This window comes from Moschus berezovskii, chromosome 15, assembly GCF_049115385.1.
Source record: "Moschus berezovskii isolate FMDL1 chromosome 15, NW_MosBer_1.0, whole genome shotgun sequence".
Taxonomy (NCBI): domain Eukaryota; kingdom Metazoa; phylum Chordata; class Mammalia; order Artiodactyla; family Moschidae; genus Moschus; species Moschus berezovskii.
This window is the reverse complement of record NC_142474.1, coordinates 49885287-49901138: the sequence shown is the minus strand read 5'-3', so window position 1 is coordinate 49901138 and position 15852 is coordinate 49885287. Positions and strand designations below refer to the sequence as shown.

At 44.2% G+C, this 15852-nt stretch overlaps 1 protein-coding gene across 4 annotated transcripts in view; it reads right to left on the bottom strand.

Moving 5' to 3' along the window:
* SVIL (supervillin) overlaps window positions 1-15852 on the bottom strand; it is a 278811-nt gene that overhangs the window by 201595 nt on the left and 61364 nt on the right. For all 4 annotated transcript variants that reach the window (XM_055429928.2, XM_055429919.2, XM_055429937.2 and 1 more), the window contains exon 3: window positions 1229-1329. The gene's annotated coding sequence lies outside the window, so the exon portion shown is untranslated. The remainder of the gene's footprint in view (window positions 1-1228; window positions 1330-15852) is intronic.

Below are 15852 nucleotides of genomic sequence, written 5' to 3'. Positions count from 1 at the left end.
GACATATATACACTATTACATTTATACTATATATAAAATAGGTAACTAAGGAGACCCTACTGTACAGCACAGTGAGCTCTACTCAATGTTCTATGATGACCTAAATGGGAAGGAAATCCCAAAAAGAGGGAATAAATGTATACATATAACTGATTTGCTTTGCTGCACAGCAGAAATGAACACAACATTGTAAAGCAACTATACTCCAATTAAAAATATTTTTTTTAAAAAAAGGAAAAAAATAATTGCTCTTATTTGCTTCTTATCTTGCTATTTATACACAAGTCCTGCTGATCTCATTTACTGCTATATTTTTAGCATCTAACATGGGCGTGGCAGGTGTTAATACATACTTAAGGAACACATAAACATTGAACTTAGGATGCCATATAAGAAGAGCTCCACGGGACTACAGTCAGCCTTGCCAACCACACACCCATGGAGAGTCACAAGGCTCATCCATTTCTGAAACTCTTTAGGAAGGAAGGTTATTGAATGTTTGTCAAACTCACTGTAGCACAGACCCATCTTCACGCTCCTATCCTCAGTGCATTAATAGCCTAGAGAAGTGTGTTCCGTGGAACACATTTTGAGAAATCCTGCCCCAGAGCAACAGGGCAGACAGCACAGTCCCCAGAAAGATGCTTCTGTTGCCCTTGCAATGCCTGGCCCTGCCTTCCTCTAAAGAGTCTTAACTCAGGGACTTCCCCGGTGGTCCAGTGGTTGGGACTTTGCCTTCCAACGTAGGGGGTGCAGGTTCAAACCCTGGTCGGGGAGCTAAGATCCACATGCCTCAAGGCCAAAGAAACAAAACATTAAATGGAAGCAATGTTGCAACAAATTCAATAAAGACTTAAAAAAAAAAAAGAATACACACACACTAAAAGTCTAACTCAGAGTAGTCCATAAAAGCTTTGTCACGTCCACAGCCCAGTTCAAAAAGGAAACTCCAATATATTAACCTTGGCTTTTCTTTTACACACTGGAACACATGGCTACTGGGGAAACAGACTTTCCCAGTTTGTCAGAATGGTTCTCCCCCTGAACGTTCATGGTCCCATAACTTATCACTGAGATACCTTTACTTTTCTCAGAGCTCTGGTTTGTTGAATGTGATTGAAACAAACTCACCCTTCACAATGTCCTTTACTGTATTCTGAGAATTTCAGGCAAAACCAATGATGTGTACATAACGTCAGAATGGTTCTATTTCTCTCTAAATACTGACCGTAACGCTGATGTTTAAATCATAGCTTCAGATGGAGAATGACTTCAAAATCTTCCTGTCTCAGCTCTCCCAGTCTTCCAGCTCATCTACTCGAATTCTTCCTGCAAAAGGAGCAAGAAAAGTTTCTACTCTGAAATCTAAGAAAGAAAACAGCCAACAACATAAGAACCACATGTATAAGCAAGGCAAAGTACACGGCTGTGATTCATTTTCTGCTTCTAAAGAGCTTTTCTAAAAAAATAATAATAATAATAAAGAGCTTTTCTCCTTTCAATTATTCATCTACAGTGGCGATTACAAATTATAGGCAGTGGTTAGAGTATCTTTTTAAAGCTCTTATTAAAAATACTCAATTAAAAATTAAAAATACATTCTTCAGAGAGCTACCATACAATCCAGTGATTCCACTCCTGGGCATATATCTGGAGAAAACTCTAATTTGAAAAGATATATGAATTCTGATGTTCATAGCAGCACTATTCATGATAGTCAGGACATAGAAACAACCTAAGCGTCCACTGACAGATGAATGTATAAAAAAGATGTGGTATATATACAGTGGAATACTACCCAGCTATAAAAAGAATGAAATAATGACACGTGGTGGCAACATGGGTGGTAAAGTGAGTAAAGTTGCTCAGTAGTATCCAACTCTTTGTGACCCCATGGGCTATACAGTCCATGGAATTCTCCAGGCCAGAATACTGGAGTGGGTAGACTTTCCCTTCCCCAGGGGATCTTCCCAACCCAGGGATCAAACCAGGGTCTCCTGCATTGCAGGCAGATTCTTTACCAACCGAGCTATCAGGGAAGCCCTAATACATGTAAAGCACTTTAAAAAGTCCTTCACAATTACCTTGCATAGTACTATTCTTATCCCCATTTTACAGACAAGGAATCTAGGCAGAGAGACGCGAAATAGCTGGCCCAACATAATTCAGCTGGCTTTAAATGCCAAGGCCAGATTAGAGTCCAAACTCCAACAAATTTCTTCTTTTAACCATGAAACTACTTACCTTTGTCTCTGTCCTCGCTCTTCAGAAACTCCTGTTTCTCTGAAGTAGGATCCTTTTCTCTTTCCATTTCTTTCTGTCCATCTCTTTATCACTGGGTTCCTCACTAACCTTCTATGTAGCACCCAAACCTTCATGTTTTTTCATTCTTTTCTTTTTAAAAGTCATTAATACTACCCACGGAGAAGGCAATGGCAAGCCACTCCAGTACTGCTGCCTAGAAAATCCCATAGACGGAGGAGCCTGGTAGGCTGCAGTCCGTGGGGTCACTAAGGGTCGGACACGACTGAGCGACTTCACTTTCACTTTTCACTTTCCACTTTCACACATTGGAGAAGGAAATGGCAACCCACTCTAGTGTTCCTGCCTGGAGAATCCCAGGGACGGGGGAGCCTGGTGGGCTTCCGTCTATGGGGTCACACAGAGTCGGACACGATTGAAGTGACTTAGCAACTAATCTTTTCAAACATGCTGTTCCTGCTCTGAAGCCCTTTAAGGGCCAAACTGTTTGCAGTTTCCAAGAGTTCATCTTCCCTATTCCTCTTTACTTCCCGCACAGCCTTGTCTGTCTGGCTAGTTTGTTTCCCTCCTTGTCCTGTCACCTTGCCTTCTTCACACTGTACTTAGAATAACGTGCATTCTCCCGTCTACCTAAGTGTTTTCCTCTGAGACCCGCTTCCTTCGAGGCTGAAGTCTTTTGCGTTGTATCAATACTTCCACGATCTTTTCTATAACTTAGCACTGGTCTCTGTATCTCACATGCATAAATTTCTACTCTTTTTTGGGGGGAGAGTTCACAACTTAACCTTTCTCTATGCTCCTACCACCCCTGCTTCCTAACCCACAGTACCTAAAACATGGATGGACCTAGAGATTATTATACTAAGTGAACTACGTTACAAAGTGGAAAACAAATACATGATAACACTTACATGTAGAACCTAAAAAATGATGCACGTGAACTTATTTACAATAGACCCATAGACGTAGAAAACAAACTTATGGTTATCAAAGGGGAAAGGTTGGGGGGAGGGATAAATCAGGAGCTTGGGATTAACATATACACACCACTATACATAAAATAGATAATCAAGAAGACCTAACTGTTGTATGGCACAGAGAACTATTCTCAGTATTTGGTAATAACCTATAAGGTAAAAGAATTTGAGAAAGAATACATATACATGCATATGTGTATATATATAGAGAGATATACACACACACACACATACACATATATGCACATATATATAAATAACTTGGCTGTATACCTGAAATTACTACAACATTGCAAATCAACTATTCTTCAATAAAATAAATAAAACTTTTTAAAAAAGAAAAGTAAAAACAAGACAAAAATACATCTTCCTCCTCCACCTTAAACTCGGTGAATAAAACCGTTTCTACCTGCAAAGCTCTGATTTTTCTCTCATGATGAAATCTGACATCTGGTCTGAAAGCCGAGCTGTCTCCTCCCGCATTCTCACATTCCTCGCTCCTTTGACCTCAACTCTTCTCTCAGGGACAAGCACAGCCTGGAAGACAACACGGCTGTGGTGCCTTTTGGTGTGGGTGGCTGCCATCCCGGTAGCCTGGCCCAGGATGGAGCTTCTCAACATCTTCATGAACGCCAAGCACCATAAGGAAAAACTAGGTCCCGCGGACCGGAGAAGGTAATGGCAACCCACTCCAGTACTCTTGCCTGGAAAATCCCATGGATGGAGGAGCCTGGTAGGCTGCAGTCCTTGGGGTCACTAAGAGTTAGACACGACAGAGTGCCTTCACTTTCACTTTTCACTTTCATGCATTGGAGAAGGAAATGGCAACCCACTCCAGTGTTCTTGCCTGGAGAATCCCAGGGATGGGGGAGCCTGGTGGGCTGCCGTCTATGGGGTCGCACAGAGTTGGACTGAAGTGACTTAGCAGCAGCAGCAGCAGCAGGTCCCGCGGACAGGTTAGATGGGCAGTGCAGCCCCCGGAAGAAGAATGCCCACTGCTCTGTCAACATCAGCTGAGAAGCCCATAGCTTATTTCCTACCTGTACAGATTCACCTGGAACCACAAGATGGCAAGATGAAGCGTGCTTGCCAGTGCCACTTTATTTAGGACATCTGTCTCTATGAGTGTTCACCTAATCTGCTGCCCTGGATCCAAAAGGCATGGACACCACTCCCACAGACAAGAACCTGAGCAGAGCGCAGGGCCCTCAGGCCACCTGCCGGAGAGCATGGTCCAAGAATTCTGGTCTGAGGCAGGTTGTGAAAGCGGCTCTTTTGCCCCTTTCCTGTTGGCCCATTTCTGCTCCCCTCTCACCTTAAAATAATCTAATTATAGGAATGAGATCACCAGGCAAGCTAACCTAACTCCTGACTTATGCTCTCCTGAACAGACACCTCATGTGTGTGCTCAATCATGTCCGACTGTTTGCAACCTCATAGATTGTAGCCTGCCAGGCTCCTCTGTCCATGGGATTCTCCAGGCAAGAATACTGGAGTAGGTTGCCATACCCTTCTCCAGGAGATCTATCTGGACCAGCGATCAAACCCACAACACTTGCACTGGCTCTTTACCACTGAGTTACCCATGCCTGCCTTGTCTAACCTGTTGATTCTTTTTCCTAGACTAAAGCATAAGGATGAAGAATTAAGTAGCTAAGAAATGATTGGCTCTTTACCTCCAACAGCTCCCTTAGCAACGCTGCAGGCAGATCACATGGGTGGTGTAGTAACAAACAGCCAGTGTGCACACAATGGCACAGCGGAGAAGGACACAGAGCCCACCCTCCTTTTGGATGATTCACTGAGATTCTTTCCCCTTTTTGCCCTTTAAAAACTGTCATGGCTGAGCAGAATCTTCAGAGTTGGCCTAAGGACCTGAGTCTACCTTCGCCCCAGGTTGCTGGCGTTTCTAATTACAGCAACTTTCCTTTCTAGAAGAAAAAAAAAGAAAAGCAGAGCTATCTTGAATAAACACAAGTCCTCTCTACAACACACATTTACAACAGACCCAAATAAGGGGCTCTGGGACAGAAGCCTTGTAACAAAGGAAGACAGAGGAGGATGGGTTGGAACTTATGAAAAAGTCAAACATGTACAACCAGAGGGAACTGACTAAGGCCCGGGTCCTTAGAGAAAGAGAGAGTCTGGTGAAGAAGCTGAGACCAGGGTAACCCATCTCAGGCATCTGGACTGAGGGACTGGCTAGAACTTGGTCTGCGCCATTGACTGCACGCAGAGAAGTTCTTCAACATTCATTTTCCTTCAAAGGCTGGGGAAAGAGGGAAAACCCCACCCGCACTGGAAAAACACCACAGTAGGAACGAGGGAAGCTACACTTTCCTGTGTGGTTTTCCTTGTTGCTAGTAATTTGTGTACAGAATGACTTGCCTGGAAATACACTCCCTTCTCACCCTCAAAAGGCTGGCTGCGCATGTGGCATTCTGATGACTCAGCTTGCGAGAAGGGCACCAGAAACAAGCAGGGCTCCAGTCCTGAGATCCTGGACTGGAGAGGAAAGCCCTAGATCTGTTAGCTGGCTAATGGCTCGTTGGTTAGTGGCTAAGACAGAGGGGCTTTGGGAAGTCTTTGATTTTCAGGGTGAAATAGGTGCCTCTTCCTCTATTCTCATGTCCAGGCAGAGCTTGCTTGAGTCATCTTTTTTAAAAAAAAAAAAAAAAATGGCTGTGCTGGGTCTTTGTTGCTGTGTGGGCTTTTCTCTAGTTGCGGCAAGCAGGAGCTACTCTCCAGTTGTGTGTGGGCTTCTTATCATGGTTGCTTCTCTCACTGTGGAGTACAGAATCCGGGGTCCATGGGCTCCGGCAGTTGCCACACGTGGGCTCCCAGGCTCCAGAGAACAGGCTCAGCAGTTATGGTGCATGGGCTTAGCTGCTTCGAGGCATGTGGAATCCTCCCAGATCAGGGATCAATCCTGTGTCTCCTGCCTTGGCCTGTGGACTCTATCACTGGGCCACCAGGGACGCCACCCTTGTGTCACTTTTTGAAAGCATCATCTTGGAAAACGGTTCACTCAAGCACAGGCGGCCCTGAACTGGACAGCAGGCAATGACACGCCAGCATCCTAAAGGACACAGCTGGTGTCGGGATCCAGTCTCTGGAAGCATGTGGGAGGCTTGGTGTCAGAGCCTCCCTCTCATGTAGGGAGAATGGGCTTTATCTGCAGAATCCCAGGCAGAGGCAACTTACAAGGAAATGAGCCTTGTGGGGACGAGGGGGCAGAGGGGCCTCCACCATGCAAAGTTCCCACAAAGCAAGAAACATTGTCACCGCTGCTGGGGGAGTTTCAGACAGCCGTGAACTCGTGATCTGAGGCCACAAAGACAGTTGTGGTAAACACAGACCAACCCCTGGGTTAAGGAGGCTGTTTGTCGTGCTCCCCCCAAAAAAAAGTTTTTTTCCTTCCTCCCCCACAAATCTGTTTATTACTAAAAAGCCCCGGAGCCTTGGGAACTGGGCTAAACCAACAAAAGCCTCTCATCTCCTGAGCCTCCTCCTCCATGGACTACACTGGGGAGGAAAGATCTGCTTTAGGAAGGAGACCCTGTTTACACACTGGCTACAAAGAAAGGAAAATTAAAACATTTCAAAAAGAAAACAAGGCCAAGAAAACCAAAGAAGCAAGGGCAGGAGAGGACAACCTCATCCCTCTTCCTTGGTCCACACCCCCTGGGACCCTCTATAGCCAGGGTTCTCAAATGTGCATGGACAGAGGGACCCCCTTGGGGCGCCACACCAGGGGCAAGAAAGAAGTAAACCTCCAGTGGAGATCGTGAGCCCAAGGACCAAGAAGGAGACTGAAGGGCCTGTACCTGAGATGCTTTCAATCTCACAATCTGGTTTGTCCAAAGACAAAGGGAAAACCTCAGTCATGAGACATAAAACTTCAGAATACAGCAACAGGAGGAAAACAAAACAATATATCGGTTTCAATGCACTCATGATAACTTGGGGGGAAAAAAAAGAGCAAACCCACAGTCAGGCCAGGATCCAGACTAAGTGATAGGTTGAAGTTTAATTAAACTAGTCAAGCCTGTATAAAAGTGGAAAGAATTTCAAAGGAGAAGGGGACACTGGGAAAATCAATATGGTTTCAGTGCAGCAGGAAGAGGCACCCAAACTCAAGGTCAGACCCAGGGGGCATGTCCAGTCTCTCCAGCGCTCTTTCCATCCTTCTAAAGCATTTCTTTCTGGTGGAAAATAAACTGTCACTGAACTTGAGGATGATTATCTCTACGCACAAACTCTGACAAGACTTTGTCAGTAATTCTAGACCAGTTGCATCTGGAGGAGAGACTACGGCAGAGAAAGGCAGACATATCTGAAGGCTTCAAAAGACTTGGGTTTAACAAGAGGTACAGTGGAGGTGCCCATAAGGAAGAGATGTTTCGGTGAGCTGTGGTCACATGTTACAGTCGCCCTTTGGTATTTGAAGGGGATTGGTTCTGATCCCCTTGGATAACAAAATCCATGGATGTTCAAATGCCTTATAGAATGCAGTGTGGTAATAGATGTGGTACATACATACAATAGAATACTATTCAACCATAAGAAAGAATGAAATAATGCCATTTGCAGTAACATGGATGAACCTACAGTTTATCATACTAAGTGAAGTAAATCAGACAAAGAGAAACACCACATATCACGTCTATGTGCAATCTAAAGTATGACCCAAAGAACTTATCTAGGAAATAGAAACAGACTCATAGATATAGGGAACAAAGTGGTAGTTGCCAAGAGGGAGGTTGGGGAAGGGATGGAGTGGGAAGTTGGGGTTAGCAGATATAAGCTATTATTCACAGAATGGATAAACAACAAGGTCCTTCTGTACAACACAAAGAGCCATATGCAATATTCTATGATAGGCCATAATGGAAAAGAATATCTAAAAAAGAATGTGTACATATATATGTATATCTGAATCACTCTGCTATACAGCAGAAATTAGCACAACATTGTAAATCAACTATATTGCAATTAAAAATTTTAAATTTAGAAAACAGAAGTTTGGTATAGCATTTGCATATAATCTATGCATATGCTCTCATATACTTTAAATCATTTCTAGAAGACTTATAATACCTAATAAAATGTAAATGCTTTGTAAATAGTTGCCAGTATGCACCAAATTCATTTTGCTTTTTAGAACTTTCTGGATTTTCGCCAATATCTTTGATCTGCAGTTGGTTGAATCCAAGGATACAGAACCCGTGGACATGGAGGGCCAGTGGTACCTACCTAAGGAGCACAGAGTCAGATGCCTCTGGGTCCAGAGCATTTAGCAGAACCTTGCCCCCTCACTGGGCATCCAAGAATCCCTCTTACAGACCCGAGGGATGAGGCTTCCCCAGACTCAACTTTCACTCTGGCTACTTACTCTGTCTTTCTCTCCCTGGATGCTGAGAACAGGGAAAGAAGGGTCTTGACATTTTCCCAGAGCACTGGGTACTTCCTCCCCCACCTCCACCCCAGCAACCAAACAAACCTCAAGACACTTTCCTGAATTCAGTTCAGAGGTCCCCACCTCCTGTGAGGCTCCCATGGCTGCCGCCCTCCTTCCTTAGGGACCTTTCTTGCTCAATTCATGCTAAAGACCTGATTACAAATAACTACTGTAGTTCAGGGGGCTTCCCTGGTGGCTCAGTGGTAAAGAATCTGCCTGCCAATGCAGGAGACACAGGATCGATCTCTGGGTTGGGAAGATCCCCTGAAGGAGGAAACGGCAACCCACTCCAGTATGCTTCCCTGGGAAATCCCATGGACAGAGGAGCCTGGCGGGCTACAGTCTGTGGGGTCAAAAAGAGTAGGATACGACGTAGTGAGGAAACCACCACCACCTTTATAGGTTATTCTCAACCATCATGGGTTAGATTAGCTACAGCAATAGTAGTAATGGTAATAATAATTTTAAAATAATAATCATTTTAATTATTTGAACATTTATAAAAAATAAGTATCTTAAGACTTTTCTGGAAGTTCAGTGGTTATGAACTCTCCTTCCAATGCAGAGGACATGGGTTCAATTTCTGGTCAGGGAACTAAGATCCCACAAGCCATGCTGCAACCAGACAAGCCCGTGTTCACCAACGAAGACCCAGCATGGCCAAAAAATTTAAAAATTAAAATTTAAAAATATAAAGAATAAAAAAACCCATCTCCAAGTCAGCAAAATCACATTCCTATTAATAGAAGGTGTCCACTGACAGCCCCTATGATAAGTGACATACATCTCCGTGGGTCTGTGACAGTGTGGGGACAGCTCCATTTCATCAGCCTCCAGATACCGGTGGCCAAGCCAAGGTGACATTCTGTTAGCATCAATTTCAGGACCTCACAAGTTGATGGAAAAACCATTAGTAAGTGACCGCAGTGGCATGTGCAGAAGCTGAGGCTGGAGGCAGAGGAGAAATGACAACAAGGGGAGGGGCCACAGGAGGGAGGTGGGGCCGCAAAGATGCTGAGTGGGAGGGACTTCCTTCAGAGATCACCCGCCCCCCACCACCTTTAGAAAGTGCATGGGACCACTCTCAATGACATCAGGCTGCCTTGCTTTATTTTAATATGGAAGTGGGGCAGGGTACAGAAAGCTTGGATAAAGAATAAATCATAGACCATTTTAGAGTGCCAACAATGGTCCATTTTATGTGTCAAGTAATTTATCAGAGATTTTGTGGTCCTGAACCATTATGCTTGTAGTATATTTACACATTAGGATAACATCCATAGAGCAGTGAGTATTTTCCTAAATACTGGATTTTTTTGTACGAAGTAAATGTTGGTCGCTTTCATGAAATGAGGCTATGTTAAATGCATTTTGAGGTACAATTTGACTGTGCCAACATTTTGCCCTTTACTTTTCTTAACCAAGAGAATGTTGTATGTATTTTTTTCTTGAAAATGGACTGAGCATTGTTATAAGAGGCCTCTAATCCTGTATGTTTGTAGCATTTCACAGCCACAATTCATTGCTCGAGTGGATGTGGATTGACAGACGAGAACCAGTGAACACAGGGCAGCTCGCTCTCCTGGGAGGGCATCTGGCAGCCAGCAAACAACCAGCTGCAGGAAGATGCCCACAGTCAAAATAGCAGCTGACGTGGGGACACATGAAGGAGAGGGAGCTAAAATAAGCACACAACCCTCCCTAGTGACATCCAGAAAGGCTACCTCCCCTCTGCCCTTGGGGACACCTTCCTATGGGGACACGCTTCCCACTTCATGGGCTTCACGCTGCCACCAGTGGGCTTCCCATGCATCTCACTACAGCACAGGTTCCTAAAAGGCCAAGTCCTCGTGCATCTTCAAATAGGCTCCTATAAAATCCTGGGAAGCGTTCTACCTCACAATTCAAAAGATGTACATATCACCCACAACTGCAAGTGGAAACATTAAGTTAATGGGCTGAATTCTCAATTTTAAGTTCTCTCGTATATAATTTTTTTCAAATTCCTTAGTGTCTCCTACTACTTGCTTAAGAGCAACCACAAAATGTGCAAACAAACTGAAAAAAAACTCAGCTTACTGTTTGATAGATATATGTGCTTGTAAGTATGATAAACAGTCGGACACAACTGAGTACACACACACAGCATCCAAATATAGAGCTATGTGTCTGCCAAAATCAATCTGTTGAAATACTAATCTCCAATGTGATGGTATTTGGAGGTGGGGCATTTGGGGTGATTAGGTTATGAAGGTGGGACCCTCATGATGGTATCTGCATCCTTACAGAAAAGACAGGGAGACCCTGCTTTCTCTCTCTGCTCCTCTCCATGTGAGAACACAGGAAGAAGGTGGCTGTCTGCAAACCAGGAAGGGAGCCCTCACTTGGAACAGAATTGCTGGCTACTAGATCTTGGACTTCAATGCCTCTAGAACTGTGAGAAATAAATGGTTTGTTGCTTAAGGCACTTAGTCTATGGAATTCTGTTCCAACGGCCTTAAGTAAGATATATAGTAAGAGCCACCTTTATATTTCTGAATGAAACAAACACACACATATGTATATATGGATATATACACATATATCACTTACACATACATATATATGTTTGTAATTATAATGACAAAACATACAATATGCCAAGTTGCAAAACAGGATGCAACATTTCAACAATCCAAAGTGTACTGCAAAGGGTCTGACACTCTCCAAGTGCCCTTAAACCTGAACACACCTGAAACCCCGACATGAGCACCTTTTCCCGGCAGCTAGAGGAGGAACTCTAGATGTGCAGCTGCCACAGCAAAAACGGAGCTAAGACCCTTTCTGGGATCACAGGCTCTGTGGAAGGCACGTGGGGTCTCCCCAGTACAGCAGTGGGTTCTAAGCAACCACCATGTCATGACCCCTCTTCAGTCTCCTGGATGCCACAGACCTTTGAGATTCACCAACTGGTGAGGACAGATACTTTCTATCAGTCTTTGCTTTACAAGTGCATGTTTTCATGAAAGTAAGATGACTGATAGGCCTTGCTCTTTTTTTTCCCCTAAATGAACAATATAAAGACCTGCTGCTGCTGCTGCTGCTAAGTCACTTCAGTCGTGTCCGACTCTGTGTGACCCCATAGACAGCAGCCCACCAGGCTCCGCCGTCCCTGGGATTCTCCAGGCAAGAACACTGGAGTGGGTTGCCATATAAAGACCTACTGGCATGCAAATCGTATTTGATAAGAAAAATAGACACTAGGGGCTGATGTTCACCATTGGGCATATGTGCCCATCAGCTCTCATGGCAGGTAAGGAGGCAGTGGGCCCCGGTGGACCCCGGGACACCCTCTCCTCCTCTCTCTCACCTCCTGGGTGTCTGTTACAGACGTGGGTCTCAAGAGCTTCAAGAATGAGGAGCCCCTTTACAACACCAATATTGCCTCTGATCCACCCCACACCAGCAGTTGTGTTTGGTGAAAGGCTGCTATGAATTCAGCAGTGCATCTCACAGGTCTTTATCTTCTAAGTCACAGCACTTAGCGGCATTCAGAGTAGTGCAACTGTGAGTCATGATTCAGCCTGCAGACAATGGTCAGAACAACACACAGGCCACTGTAATATAACGAACCTTACAATAAAGTGAGCTACACGAGGTTTTGGTTTCCCAGTCCATGTAAAAGTTATATTTACATTACACTCTAGTCTATAAAGTGTGCAATAGCATTAGGTTGAAAAAAGTGTACATACTTTAACTAAAAATGCTTTCTTGCTAAAACATGTTAACCATCATTTGAGCCGTCAACTTGTCACGGGAGTAACACCTAAGACCACTGATCACAGATCACTATAACGAATAGAATAATAACGAAAAAGCCTGAAATATTGTGGGAATTACCAAACGTGACAGAGACAGGAAGTAAGCAAATGCTGTCAGAAAAAAAGGCACCCATAGACTTGCTTAACACAGGGTTGCCACAAACCTTTGGTTTGTAAAAAGCACAGTATCTGTGAAATGCAATAAAGCGAGGTCTGCCTGTGAATTCCTCCAGCCCTTGTGGTAATTCTGAAGGGCAGGAGAGAAGCAGAGCTGTGTTGAAGAGGGGTGTTGAGGTGGGTGGTGGTGTGGGCAGGCTGGCTGGGTCTGCTTGCCAGCTGTGTGTTTACCCACTGGCCCTTGGGACCAGCTGCTGTAGTCTTGAAGTGATGGCCCCAAACACAGAGGCAACTTACTGAACACCCGCTTCAAAGTACAGAGAGGTGGCCTGATAAAGCAACATCAGGAAAAAGTTTCTAAGTAGGGCTAGAAGAAATCATCACCATAGTAGATGGCAGTAAAATAATTAGGAAGAGAGAAATGACTGAAAATCTTGTGCCCAAATTTCTAGCCCTGAGTTAGTGAGCAAACTAGTGGATTGGTGTTCCTTCACATGTAGGACACAGGAACAGTCTGATGGAAGGAACAGCGACACTCAGAAGTCACACCTCCCCCCACCCCAAGGTTTCAAAAGTAGGAGAAATAAGCAAGTGAGACCAGAGAACCGAGGTCACTAAACATGACCCAAGTCAACATACTGAGGATAAAAACCTCTGGGGATGATTGGCCACTGGACATTACTCCAGGTAATGCCAAGAAATGCAAAAGAGCGAAATGGCTGTCTGAGGAGGCCTTACAAATAGCTGTGAAAAGAAGAGAGGCGAAAAGCAAAGGAGAAAAGGAAAGATACAAGCATCTAAATGCAGAGTTCCAAAGAATAGCAAGGAGAGATAAGAAAGCCTTCCTCAGTGATCAATGCAAAGAAATAGAGGAAAGCAACAGAATAGGAAAAACAAGAGAGCTCTTCAAGAAAATTAGAGATTCCAAGGGAACATTTCATGCAAAGATGGGCTCGATAAAGGACAGAAATGGTATGGACCTAACAGAAGCAGAAGATATTAAAAAGAGGTGGCAGGAATACACAGAAGAACTGTACAAAAAAGATCTTCACGACCAAGATAGTCACGATAACGTGATCACTGACCTAGAGCCAGACATCTTGGAATGTGAAGTCAAGTGGGCCTTTGAAAGCATCACTACGAACAAAGCTAGTGGAGGTGATGGAATTCCAGTTGAGCTATTTCAAGTCTTGAAAGATGATGCTGTGAAAGTGCTGCACTCAATATGCCAGCAGATTTGGAAAACTCAGCAGTGGCCACAGGACTGGAAGAGGTCAGTCTTCATTCCAATCCCAAAGGAAGGCAATGCCAAAGAATGCTCAAACTACCGCACAATTGCACTCATCTCACACGCTAGTAAAGTCATGCTCAAAATTCTCCAAGCCAGGCTTCAGCAGTATATAAACCGTGAACTCCCAGATGTTCAAGCAGGTTTTAGAAAAGGCAGAGGCACCAGAGATCAAATTGCCAACATCCGCTGGATCATGGAGAAAGCAAGAGAGTTTCAGAAAAACATCTATTTCTGCTTTATTGACTATGCCAAAGCCTTTGACTGTGTCGATCACAATAAACTGTGGAACATTCTGAAAGAGATGGGAATCCCAGACCACCTGACCTGCCTCTTGAGAAACCTGTATGCAGGTCAGGAAGCAACTGTTAGAACTGGACATGGAACAACAGACTGGTTCCAAATAGGAAAAGGTGTACGTCAAGGTTGTGTATTGTCACCTTGCTTATTTAACTTATATGCAGAGTACATCATGAGGAACGCTGGGCTGGAAGAAGGACAAGCTGGAATCAAGATTGCCGGGAGAAATATCAATAACCTCAGATATGCAGATGACACTACCCTTATGGCAGAAAGTGAAGAGGAACTCAAAAGCCTCTTGATGAAAGTGAAAGAGGAGAGTGAAAAGGTTGGCTTGAAGCTCAACATTCAGAAAACAAAGATCATGGCATCTGGTCCCATCACTTCATGGGAAATAGATGGAAAAACAGTGGAAACAGTGTCAGACTTCGTTTTTTTGGGCTCCAAAATCACTGCAGATGCTGATTGCAGCCATGAAATTAAAAGACGCTTGCTCCTTGGAAGGAAAGTTATGACCAACCTTGATAGTATATTAAAAAGCAGAGACATTACTTTGCCAACCAAGGTCCGTCTAGTCAAGGCAATGGTTTTTCCCGTGGTCATGTATGGATGTGAGAGTTGGACTGTGAAGAAGGCTGATCGCCGAAGAATCGATGCTTTTGAACTGTGGTGTTGGAGAAGACTCTTGAGAGTCCCTTATACTGCAAGGAGATCCAACCAGTCCATTCTAGAGGAGATCAATCCTGGATGTTCATTGGAGGGACTGATGCTAAAGCTGAAACTGCAATACTTTGGCCACCTCATGCGACGAGTTGACTCACTGGAAAAGACTCTGATGCTGGGAAAGGTTGGGGGCGGGAGGAGAAGGGGACGACGGAGAATGAGATGGCTGGATGGCATCACCGACTCGATGGACATGAGTTTGAGTGAACTCCGGGAGTTGGTGATGGACAGGGAGGCCTGGCGTGCTGTGATTCATGGGGTCGCGGAGAGTCGGACACGACTGAGCGACTGAACTGAACTGAACTGAATGCCACAAACTCTCTTGCTCACCGTTAACTGCTTTTATTTCCTTTTAATTTACATATTTGTGTTAGTTGCTGTTAGTTGTGTGTGCTCAGTTGCATCCAACTCTTCGAGACTCCACGGACTATAGCCCGCCAGGCTCCTCTGTCCACGGAGTTTTCCAGGCAAGAATACTGGAGTGGGTTGCCATTTCCTACTCCAGGGGATCTTCCCCACCCAGGGATCAAACCTGAGTCTCCTGCATTAGCAGGCGGATTCTTTACCACTGCACCACCTGGGAAGCCCACAGAGTTGTGTTAGAATATATATATATATACACATATATATGTGTATATGTGCACACACACATATACATATATGTGTGTGTGCATGTGTATTATAAATTTTCACAATTTATATATATGTATGTGTATGTATATATATTTTCTTCTGCAGATTCTTGTCTATTTCAGGTTATTACAAGATATTGAATATAACTCCCTGTGCTACACAGTAGGTCCTTGTTGTTTATCGCTTTTACATACAGCAGTGTGTGTCTGCTAATCCCAAACTCCTATTTTATCTTATTCCCAAGCCCCCATTAACTGAATCATCATCGTTCTTTGAACAGGTATCTAGAAG